The sequence below is a fragment of the Protopterus annectens genome, chromosome 12.part0 (genome assembly GCF_019279795.1).
Source record: "Protopterus annectens isolate FY-2018-M chromosome 12.part0, PAN1.0, whole genome shotgun sequence".
NCBI classification, from domain to species: domain Eukaryota; kingdom Metazoa; phylum Chordata; order Ceratodontiformes; family Protopteridae; genus Protopterus; species Protopterus annectens.
Genome location: NC_056746.1, coordinates 1,201,147,100 through 1,201,159,543, shown reverse-complemented (window position 1 = coordinate 1,201,159,543; position 12,444 = coordinate 1,201,147,100).

Here is a 12,444-nt window from a genome sequence, read left to right as displayed (position 1 = left end):
ACAGATACATCTGAGCCTCATAAATTGGGCTTTCGGAATATTCAGAACTATATGTCTAGCATGGCAACTATCAGCCATAAGTAAGTAATTTTTTCTGAAGGGTTTATGATAAAGTGTAGTAAACAATTCTAGTTTACTCACAAAGTGGCTGTCAAATTAATTAGCATTCAAATAGCCTACAAAAGAGTTCCACTGGTATATATTTCCAGACCAAATGCACCAACAATCATCCTAAAATCTCCACATGACCAATTCTCTTCTGAAGGGATTATAATCATCATAAATCAGGACCTGTCCTAAATAACCCATGAAGAGGTCTGCATAAATAGGTGCAAACGTTGTACCCATGGCTGTATGTTTAGTTTGCAAATAGCACTCATTGCCAAAATAAAACACATTTCTTTCTAATACCAGTCTAGTCAGCTTTAATATAAACTCGATCTTTTCAACAGAGTATGCACCTGATATCTGTAACCAGTATTTAACTGCTGGAAGACCACCCTCATGGGGTATACTTGTACATAGAGACTGTACATCAAGCATACCCATAAAACACTATTAGAAACCTGAACATTATTGATAATTTTAAGGAAATCAGAAGAATCCTTAAGACATGCTCTTAAACCTAATAAAAGCTTCAATACAGACTCCAAATACATAGATAGTGGTTCTGTCAACGAACCCCGACCAGAGACTATGACTCTACCAGGGGAATTAACCACAGTCTTATGTATCTTGGGTAAGGTGTAAAAATATTGTTGTTTAGGGTCATCCACCTTTAATTCACCCTCCAACTGCTCAGCAATCAAACCCTTCTTACTTGATTCTGTAAGAAAATCATCAGTAAGTTTTTTTAATTGTAACGTGGGGTCCAGAGGTAACTCAAAATAAATTCTTCTATTGTTAAGCTGTTGCCTAACCTCAGTTGCATAACTGGAAGAATCCCAGAGCACCACCGCCCCACGTTTACCAGATGAAATAATGACTAAATCAGCATTATTTCTCAAATTTTAAAGGGCTTCTTTCTCATATTTATTCAGGTTACTGCCATAATTCTTAAAAAAATAACATTTTGTTTAACATGCAATTCACGTAAAACCTGTTCGTCAAAAAGTTTTACTTTTGGGTGATATGGTGGATGAAAGTTAGATTTCCTCACCCTGAACACATTAGTTGAACTGAGATCTTCCTTTGCAGCATAATAATAACTCAAATTCAAAATATGACAAAACTACTTAACATCTACACTAGTCACATAATGCGAAACATAAAAAGAAGGAATATAATTCAAGCCTTTATTTAACAATGACCTTTCACCCTGTGTTCAGATATAAGAAGTCAAATTAACAATCAAGTCATTCTCATTTTTATTAAAATAGAAGTCCCATTTTTATTCATGTGGAGGTTTCTATCGCCTTCCTGAATATGTTGTCGACTCGCCCCAATGTGTTCTACCAGCTCATCTAAAGGGCCTGCTTTATTCTTAGGCCTTTTAGTTATAGGGGAGTGAACAGGTGAAGTAGTATCCAAGCCACCAATATATGGGTTCATAGGTTCATAGGTTCATAGTTGATAGTAGTCTGTCATTTGACACCCATGTAGCTAAAGTAGTTAGGAAGACCTTCTTTTAACCTCCTACATTGCCTTCTCTTATCATCAATCTCATCTAGATCAAGGGAGGTCATCACATAGTCTCCTCATCACTCTCATACTCATCACCAATGCCCCACCAAGAAATGCCCCATCCCGACATACACTCCCGACACTTGCAGCAGCTGGAGAGGCCACAAAAGTCAAAAAAAAAAAAAAAAGTCTCAAACATCTGGTCTACTGTGCTATGCTGAAGAAGAACTCCAGCTCTCAGTCATTCGGTACGCTTGCTCAGTGAGGTGACATTTGCATAACATACAAGTCCATGTCCAGATTTGATGATGATGAATCACCTCAAAAAAAATAAGATCCGTCAGGAGCCAACAAGGGAGACTTTAAACTCGACCACGGCTATTAATAGGACATGCTGGAGGGATGGCCTTGTTCAAGAGAAATCTTGACCAATGGATGAACATCCTTAAATCCCTTACAAGCCGATCCATATTTATCCCGAGTAGCCCCAATTATTAGTGGTTAGGTGAGTGATGTTCACAGAGGAAAGGGCCTATGGTTGTAAAAACTGACCTCCTCTGTCCATGAAGGACATGGGCACCACCCCAGGAATGAATTTGCGGGCACTCATCCTTTGATCTAGCTTGTGTCTGAAGAAAATTAGGGAGGGGCTCTGTTTCATGTGAATTGGAAGCGTGTTCCAGAGAAGTATATATATATATATATATATATATATATGTATATATATATATATATATATATATATATATATATATATATATATATATATATATATATATATATAAATTGCAATACAGAAATATATACATAGATGTGTATATGGGAATACTTTATAATCCCGAAATTCTGAAATATCAAATTTCAAAATCCTGAGATTATAAAGTCGAAAACTCAAAATTCCGAAACCCCAGAAGTGCGAATTTCAAAATCCCGAAGTCTGGAGATGTTGAGTTAGTGTTTCTGGTGTTGCGGTTTGTGAATGGATAGCTGGATGTTCAGGTAAGTATTTATGTTTAAGGGTTTTGGTTGGGGTCTTTAGTGTGTGTCAGTGTGTTTTGTGACTGCGATGTGTGTGCGCGACAGGAATGTAGCTTGTATGGTGGTGTTTTCATGTGTTTGTCTGTGTAGTGCGACCTTGGAGTTAGTATATTTAAGTGTGGGGTGGGGGCACAACCCCCCCACATGGGGGCGGTGCAGGAGAGCTTGGCCCCCATGCTTGTATGTAGTGTAGGTTTGTGTATTTGTGTGTAGGGGGAATGTCTGTGCATGTGTATGTGTGTGGTGTATGGTTAGTGTAGGATTTGTGATTTTGAAATTTGCGTTTTTGGGGTTTCAGGATTTAAAGGTTTCAGCTTTATGATCTCAAGATTCTGAAATTCGATATGTCAGGATTTCGGAATTATAAAGTGGACCCGTGTGTGTGTGTGTGTGTGTGTGTGTGTGTGTGTGTGTGTGTGTGTGTGTGTGTGTGTGTGTACATATATATATATATATATATATATATATATATATATATGTGTGTGTGTGTGTGTGTGTGTGTGTGTGTGTGTGTGTGTGTGTGTGTGTGTGTGTGTATGTCATCTTGCTCTAGTGAGATTTGGGTAAGTGGTATTTCAGTAAATAGAAGTAGCACATATATACACATGCACGCACACACACACACACACACACACACACACACACGTATGCACGTACATGTATGCATGTGCACACACACACACACACACACACACACACACACACACACACACACACACACACACACACGTGCGCGCGTGTGTGTGTGCATGAACATACATTACTTTATAATGACATAATTAAGTGGCCATGGGTGAAGAATGGATCAGGCCTCCCACACTCTACCCTTAACTGATATAGCCTTCTTCCTGATTGCACAGTCTTGGGGAAAAATGTATGCTGCACTGAAAAGGTATGTTAAATGAACAAGACTTAGTGGATGATACGTGCCCAAAATTATTACTTTATTTGCTCTTCACTTTAAATCTACCCGGTTATTAACTTGCTTTTATTTGTTTACCCCTTTGTGTACCTCCCCAGTTTACCACCAGCTCCTCAGTTTTGTTACACTTACTGCTAACTTAAGTGTCCCAGGTTCTGCCTGCTGTGGCTGTCGGCTGGTTGAAATGGTTAGGGGAAACATGGAACTGCGCAACTCCTCAGTGTTATATATGGTTTATAATTTGCAATGTGAGGATTAGTTATGCTTACTTTACTCATTTTACCACAGTACTTAATTCATACTTATATACTCATTTGGGTAAAAACTAAACATTTCTTGATTTTATTAATTTTGTTGAAGATGCAGAATCATCTCATGTTTGGTAAATGGTAGAATTAAAAAAAAACATATTTTCATGCATCTGGGAGCAATGCACCATTTTAAGTAAAGCAAATGTTCAAACAAAGAGGTGTTAGAGAACTACAGTTTTATTTACTGAAGATTTTACCAGAAACAACTGTGCAAAGTTTATTTTAGTTTGTATTAGAGCAGACATAAACAAGTGTGCTGGTAACCCTAGTGTGATGTTCAGGAAAGCTGTTTAGTACTATTTATACTGAGATCATAAATAATCATGCTTTTATTTCCATAACACAATGAAATATTCACATCACACACACACACACACACACACACACACACACACACACACACACACACACACACACACACACACACACATATGCTTTTATTTCCATAACGCAATGAAATATTCACATCACACACACACACACACACACACACACACACACACACACACACACACACACACACACACACACACACACACACACATATGCTTTTATTTCCATAACGCAATGAAATATTCACATCACACACACACACACACACACACACACACACACACACACACACACACACACACACACACACATGCACACACTCATACATGCACACAAGCGCACACACACACACACACACACACACACACACACACACACACACACACACACACACACACACATTTTATCCCTCTTTTAAGAATACTGTCCTCATTGAGAATGGTTCAGTAGGCAAAAGAATATTGATGTACACAAACCCATGATTACAGGTTGAAGTTCATTCGCAGCTCATAGCCTTATTTGTCTGCACAGTATGCCTATTCTGCATGACTTCTTTTATAAAATGTGTTGTTGTTTTGTTTTATTTTTCTAAACAAAGAGCAAAGTCTTAATTTAATTCACTTTCAGAATGCAGAATGGGAAAAACAAGATGATCTTTCAGAAAAATTACTGAGTAGATGCCAGGGCAGTTATCAGAACCTACTTTCCAATGCACTGCTTTGCTAAGGATATTTGAATTATTCACTTTTCAAAAATATTCAGGATGCTTTGCTCTTGATAAGCAGCTAGGAAAAGGAATAAAACTAGCAAAACAGAAGAAGCGTAATGCTACCATGAGTTTTGGAAGCCATGTCTGATTTTGTGTAGCAGGAATAAAACTCTGCATTGCAATCGGTCATATTTCCAGGAAAGATGATTGCCATATAATAGGCAGATTCCAGAATAAAGGAATGAGAACAGTTGTTCTGGTGTCTGTTCTACTTTTTATCAGAGTTTACCTGCCCAACCTACTCCCAGAAATTGGACCTATATTTATTTTTTTCATTATTTTGAATCTATGGCTGGGTGATCTCTTTCTTTCAGACATACAACAGTGTGACATTATTTATTCATTTTCCGGAAGGTAGCATAAAATGACAGCATGTCCCAATCCAATATTTTCTCCAGAGTCAGACATCTTGTATAAGTTTCATACCAGTGGCTATCACCCAAAATGGAAATAACTAAATGAATGACCCAGAAGCACAATTCAGAGCACAGAAGATGCATCACATGTTCAAGGTTATACTCTGCAAAATAATCTGCAGTGGTGATTTTTAGACTTAAACCATCCCATTTCACAGTGCTGCTTTGCTCATCTGAGATTTGCAGCCTTCAGGGATTTCTTCATTTGTGTGCAGTCTAGCACAACAAGTCACTCATAACTAGTAAATCCAAGAATCCCATTCAAATCCTTTTATTTAATGCTATCAGTGAAGAGCAAAGGACTTAAAAACAACAACAGAGCACTGTTTTAATTTCATGCACAAAGTTTCCTGTTCAGATACATAAATGGTACCTTCTCACACTTATACACATTATCTTAACTGCATTGTTTTTTGTGTTTTACTACTGGTGTTAACTTCTGAGTCTCCGTGTAGAACATTAAATAAACAGATACAAAATCCAAGGCTGATAACTTCAAAACTGAGAAAGATAATTCAGACAAGCATATGACAGATAAATGTTTCATCAAGTTTACAGCCCAAAGGATATAATTTGATTTGTGTTAGAAAACACACTATTAAAATTACTCAGAATCATTTCAACAAGGCAGGTGTTTTGTTTTTAGTTATCTCTGCTTAGGAAAAGGTTTTCTGAAAAAAAAAAAAAAAACTTGCCTTTACATGCAGTTGAGAGTGCATGTTATTTTATTTGTTGTTGTATCTTTCGGCTTTTCCCGGTTAGGGGACGCCACAGCGGAGCTCCGGTCCACTAATGATTGACAGTAGATTTTTACGTACTGTTGCCAGCCCTGATGCACAACCTTCAATGAAGGTATGCCCATTCATGCATGTCTCCACACAGAAGACGCTTTCGCTGAGAATCGAACAGGACAACGTTTTACTGTGAGGCAATAACGTCACCACAGTACCACCACTTTTTTAATCATTTACTTATTTTATTTTGGTTTGCTCAGCAGGTAAAGTAACTGGTCAGATGACCCTCTTCAGCTATGACCTGATCCTTATCGCTAAACACTCTTAAAATATTCCGTTACAATGTACACCATATTACAATCATAATTTGTTGCAATGCAATGGATATAATTGATAGTATAAATAAAGTGCACAAAGCTGGAAGAAAAGTTTTGAACTTAATCAACCAAACTAACTTATAACACAACAGATACAACTTATAATATAGCAATATACTAATAAAGAGATATTTGCAGTATCCAAATATTAGAAAATATTTCTCTTAAAAGAATAGAGAACAGTTTGCTAAAAAGAATTTGAACTGTAAATATTTATTTCCAACAAGTAAATCACAAAATCTAGAGATTTTAAAACATGGCAAAATAGTGTATTTATCTATTTATTTATCTATCTATATGTGTTTGTATGTCTTTGAGCATACAAATATTACACACATACTCAAATTATATGCATGGACTACACACACACACAGACAAGTACACATTATATACACTACCATACACAGAAAGACACACATGCATATACACATACACACACACACACACACACACACACACACACACACACACACACACACACACACACACACACACACACACACACACATACACTGTGTGTAGGGGAGGGGTGCTAGTGTATGTGTGGGTGTGTGATTGTGTCTAATTTGTTTCAATGAAAGTCTTGGTTTATTGAGACTGCTGTCTTTTTCTTATTTTGCAGTGAAGCTAATTAAATGCTATATTTTCCACTTTGGTTCTGACCTAGGGCAATATTTTCTCCTCAAAACCCTGATATCTGCTTTACAGCATATAAACAACTACAAAACTGCAACCAAAGGAGAAAAGAGAGCACTCCCAATTAACCAGGACTTTTTAATTCATTATTTATTTTGATGAAGTGAATTGGTCCCATACACACACACACACACACACACACACACACATCTATATATATATATATATATATATATATATATATATATATATATATATATATATATATATATATATATATATATATATATATCATCATCATCATCAGCCCCCCCTTTTCCCATTTTATACATGGGGTCATGGAATCATGTTAACTGTTGACATCTCACTTGATTCACTGCCACACTCCTGCCTTCTTTGACATTCGTGCCTGAGTACCCCAGATCTTTTACACAATCCATCCACCTCTTTGCTGGACATCCTCATTTCCTCTTACCTTCTTCCTGACCCAAATCTTCTTCACCAGATTGTCTTCTGCTTTTCTGTACATGTGTTCAAACCACTGTAATCTGTTCTCTTTGATCTTTTCTGCAATCAGAGCTACTTTAGCTTCTGCTCTTATGTCCTCATTTCTTCATCTGCCCCACAGAGTACATCCTGCCACCCTTCTCAGGCACTTCATTTCCATCACCTCTAGCTTCTTTATCTGCTCTGCCTTTACTGCCCAGGTTTCTGTACCATACAGTAGTACTGGTTGCATCACTGACTTGTATATCTTACTTTTCAGCTTCTTTGGCATTCTTCTGTCATAGACTATACCTGACACTCGGTGCCAGTTAGCTGCAGCTCCTCTGATTCTAGCTTTGACCTCTTCATTCAGACTTCCTTTCTCCTCAACCACCCCTCCTAGATACTTGAATCTATTAACCTGTTCCACTCTCTTCCCTTCTATCTCAGTTCTCAGCTTCTTCTGATTTCCCCAGTTTGCTGCCATTAGCATGGGTCTATATTAGACCATCAACAGCTAAAAACAGAGAACACCCTTACCTTGACTCAGCTTAACCAAAAGCACTAAATCTCAAATGCCCAGAACAGCGATTTCTTTTCCCAGGGAAAAAAATTGCTGGCCCATTGTTGGGAGTTTGCTGTTTCCTCCACTGTAGTGCGATCTCAGAGATGGTACATTTAAGTGCGGGGGCGAAGTCCTCCACTTTATTTTATATTTCGGTTTGTTTTTTTTGTTGGCCCAGTGATTTTTTTTCCCTGGGGAAAAATCAGGTTAATGATAGTTATAAAACTATAACTTGTATAAAAAGATTTATAGAGTCTAGGAAATAAGAAATGATAAAGTCATTGCTTGTCAGTTATATTAGACCCAAACATGAGAATGGAAAAACAATATAGGACCCTTATTCGACAACAAGCAAGAGTAAACTGGAAAGAGTACAGCGAAAATATACCAAAGGCATCCATTGATGTGAAAATTTAAGTTATTATGAAAGACTAAAATATCCAAACTTGTGCAGTGTCACTTACAGATATCTAAGAGGAGATCTTATTCAGGTATATAGGGCATTGAGAGCCAACTACCTCTGGGAATGTTTGGGGTTATCAAAAAGTAGTAGAGAATCATCAGACATTCTGTGTAGAAGGTTCTATAGGAATGAAAAGTGTACTAGTTGGTTCTCTGACAGAGTAGCTGATGCATGGAACAGACTACCAAATTACATTAAAGAAAGCACTAGTTTAGATATTTTTAAGAACAGCCTGGAAACTTATTATGGGAACTAGTGTTTTGGTATATTGGCAGGCTACAAACGTATAAAAAAAGCACTTGGATAGCCGTATTCCACCCTTAAACACATTTATTTCACAAGCACCACTAGTCCATATTGGCAGGCTAGAAGGGCATTAATGCCCTTGCTTGAAATATTTTATGTATGTATGTATGTACTGTGTGATACATGGGGTGAATTACCAACATGCCAACCCAGCATCTTGGCAGTGCACATAATTCCAATGTCTGGCTCACAGGGTCATTCTACCACCTCTTCCTGCAGAGTAGGATACACCATGTTTACCTTGTTGGTAAGTGGAAATTTTATTTTTAATCATCTAGTTAGTTATTCTTGGTAAAATGACATGCTTATTACTAAACTGCCTTTCCTTTGTTTTGTCTCTCATACCTTTTTCTCTTCTTTTCTTATGTTTTCCAGGTGGTAGAGGCTATCCTGTAGAACCCTGACTCATGTCTCCCTTGAGGAATCCAATGGGAGCTGCAGAGGAAAGTTATAACACTGCCTTGTCACCAGCACAAACTGGCATCAAGAAAGTCTTTGACCTGCTTAAAGACTGTTTCTTTTGATTGAATGAGTCTAGGAGTGCCCTTCAGTATGACCCTGCTATTGCATGCAGGATGTTTATGGTATGTTGCAATCCGCACCACATGGTATGGTGGTGAAATGTCCCATGATGTCACTGCAGCTCCCAATACATATCCTACCATGACTGATGGCTGATGATAGTGTCAGTGGCCAGTTTGCAGCAGTAGTTAGGGACCTCATGCAATAGGCTTGTTCATGATATATAGCTGTGCAGGTAAAGAGGCAGTACTTTGTTCATTAACATGGACCATGATGTTCAGGCAATACTTTGTGTTGTCTGTGGTGTGTGGTGAATGACCTACTGTCACTGTTCATCAGACTCTCTCATCTTTAAATATATATTTTTTTAATTTACTACAGTAAAGTTACTCATACAGTAATAGTATTTATGCTTGACTGTCCTTTGAGATCTGTGCAGTGAAATGAATTGGCATCATATAAGGAATAAAAATATTTTTTATTGAATAGGTTTTGGTGTTTGACTGTATTTAAGCATGCACATTCTTCTTCTGCTGAAAAGTAAAGTTCTGGCATTGGTATTGCAGAACCTGAATGAAATGGTGCAAGAAACTGTATATATTTAAAGATGGAGTGATGCTCTATTCTAACCTGAATTTTCATGAATTGATAGCAGGCACAGGAAAGGAAAATGTATGAAATTTATTTGTTTTATCTGATATGTTTCTTCACTTTTAATTCTATTAAATAAGAAATATGTCTTTAAATAGTAAGATACTGCACATTGGATTGATTCATTCATATAATTAACCTTTGTGACATCAGAAGTAACAGGAATCATCATTTGTGCAGTGCTGAACATGATGTGGCAACAATGCTAGTGCTGATGGTAGGATGACTGTTAGTCATGTAATGTTTTTTTTTCAATGTATGTTAGGATGCCAACAGTGTGTATTTGTTTCTCCCCTCCCACATTTTTATAGATTAATTTTGTTTTATTCATCACCAGTGTCACTCTCACACTTTGAACACAATAGAACTAGTCTTTATGGGTTCTGTTCAAGCAGCTTTATTTTATACAAACACATCACGATAGAGGTTTACTGACTCTAACTTAAATAACTTATATACAGACTAACTGTTGGAATCATAGATATTTACTCTCTGGCTGCACTCTCAAAATGTCACTAGGAATAGCAGATTCTTAACATTTATATACGCACGTTATGTCTTTGACTTAGCTCTTAAAGACGTAGCACATGGCACATTCACTCTGATCTACATCCTCCCTCTTGAAAAGTAAAACATGCAATGTTATGAATCTACTTAGCATGCAGACATCACACACAATTCTCTATCATACATTTACACAAGATGTTGTTGTTGTGCCTTTCAGCTTTTCCCGGTTAGGGGTCGCCACAGCGGAACTCCGGTCCGCTAATGATTGGCAGTGGATTTTTACATGCCGAGTTACCAGCCCTGACGCACAACCTTCAACGAAGGTACGCCCATTCATGCATGTCTCCTCACAGAAGGCGCTCTAGCTGAGAATCGAATGGGACAATGTCTTGCTGTGAGGTGACAACGCTACCGCAGCACCACCACCACAGTAATGCATTTACATAAGATAAGATACATATATGCAGTTAAGTCCATGTTGCTGCATATTTCACACTGGGCTTAGATACTCGTCCATATAGTGTGACATAAAACTGGGAATGGGACTTAACAACTGGAGCTGTCTCTGTAAAATGTTCGGTCTTAGGATTGTCTGAAACATCTTCAGGGATGGATTCAGAGACAGGAATAAAATCTGGAATGGGAACAACATTTGGTTCATTCTGATGTTTAGTGTCTGTGCCGTTAAAACAATGTTGTAATGATGATTCTGGTACAGGAAGTAAATGTCTGCAATTCCTCCTGTACTCCATAACTTCGGATTCTACCAGGTAGGATCTTGGCTCGGCAAATATACCTGTAACCTGACTGATCTGGTCAAAACCTTTTGCCGTTTGTATTCTCACTGTTTCTCCTTCCCTCAATGGATGAAGAAATCAATTTGATTTGCCATAACTGGATGTCTGGATTGAATGCGTCTTTTTTTTTTAAAACAAGTTGATTGAAATCATTACTAAAATGAACAAATATTTCAATAAAATTGAACTATTTTAAGAAACGATTATAATTAACAAGAGAAATGAATATAAAAATGTAGATAAAAACTATATACAATGATGTTCACTGTATGACATTTAAAAGATGCAATTAAATTGACATATGTGAAAAAAAATTGGGTTTGTTATTTTTCTAATAATTCATGTATACTTTTCCATTGTGGACTGAATGCTTCTTGAATAGCTGAGCCTTTATGGTTCTGTTGTTCTTAACTTTAGGCCTCAATAAACTGGATCTAAAAGGTAGTGTCATTCTGGTTTGCCAGGAAAGAAGTCTTTGAGCAGGTGAACCAAGAATATTGGTAATGGGTATGTTTCTGAGATTAACTAAATTCAAATAGACATCGGTGTTGTCACTCTTTGACCTTTCAGGTAATTGCTTTGCACACTGCACTGCATGTTCAGCTAGACCATTTGACTGTGGGTTTTCAGGGCTGCTAGTAACATGTACAAAGTCCCACTCTCTTGTAAATTTCTGAAACAAGTGACTAGTAAATTGAGTACCATTGTCAGAGATAACTTTGTGTGAACTACCATGGACTGAGAAAGGACATTTCACTTAATAATAACAGTAGTGGATGTTAGGTTAGGTAGTAAGTCAATCTCAAACACGTCTGAATAAGAGTCTATCAATACCAAGAAGTGTTGATTGTTCCACTTGATGATATCATTGGCTACTGTCGACCAAGGTAGTTTAGGAACTTGACTTAACTGATGTGGTTCTCTTTGTAAATGCCATCTAGTCAGTGGCGGCTGGTGACTTTAAATCAAAGGGGGGCTGCAGGAGACA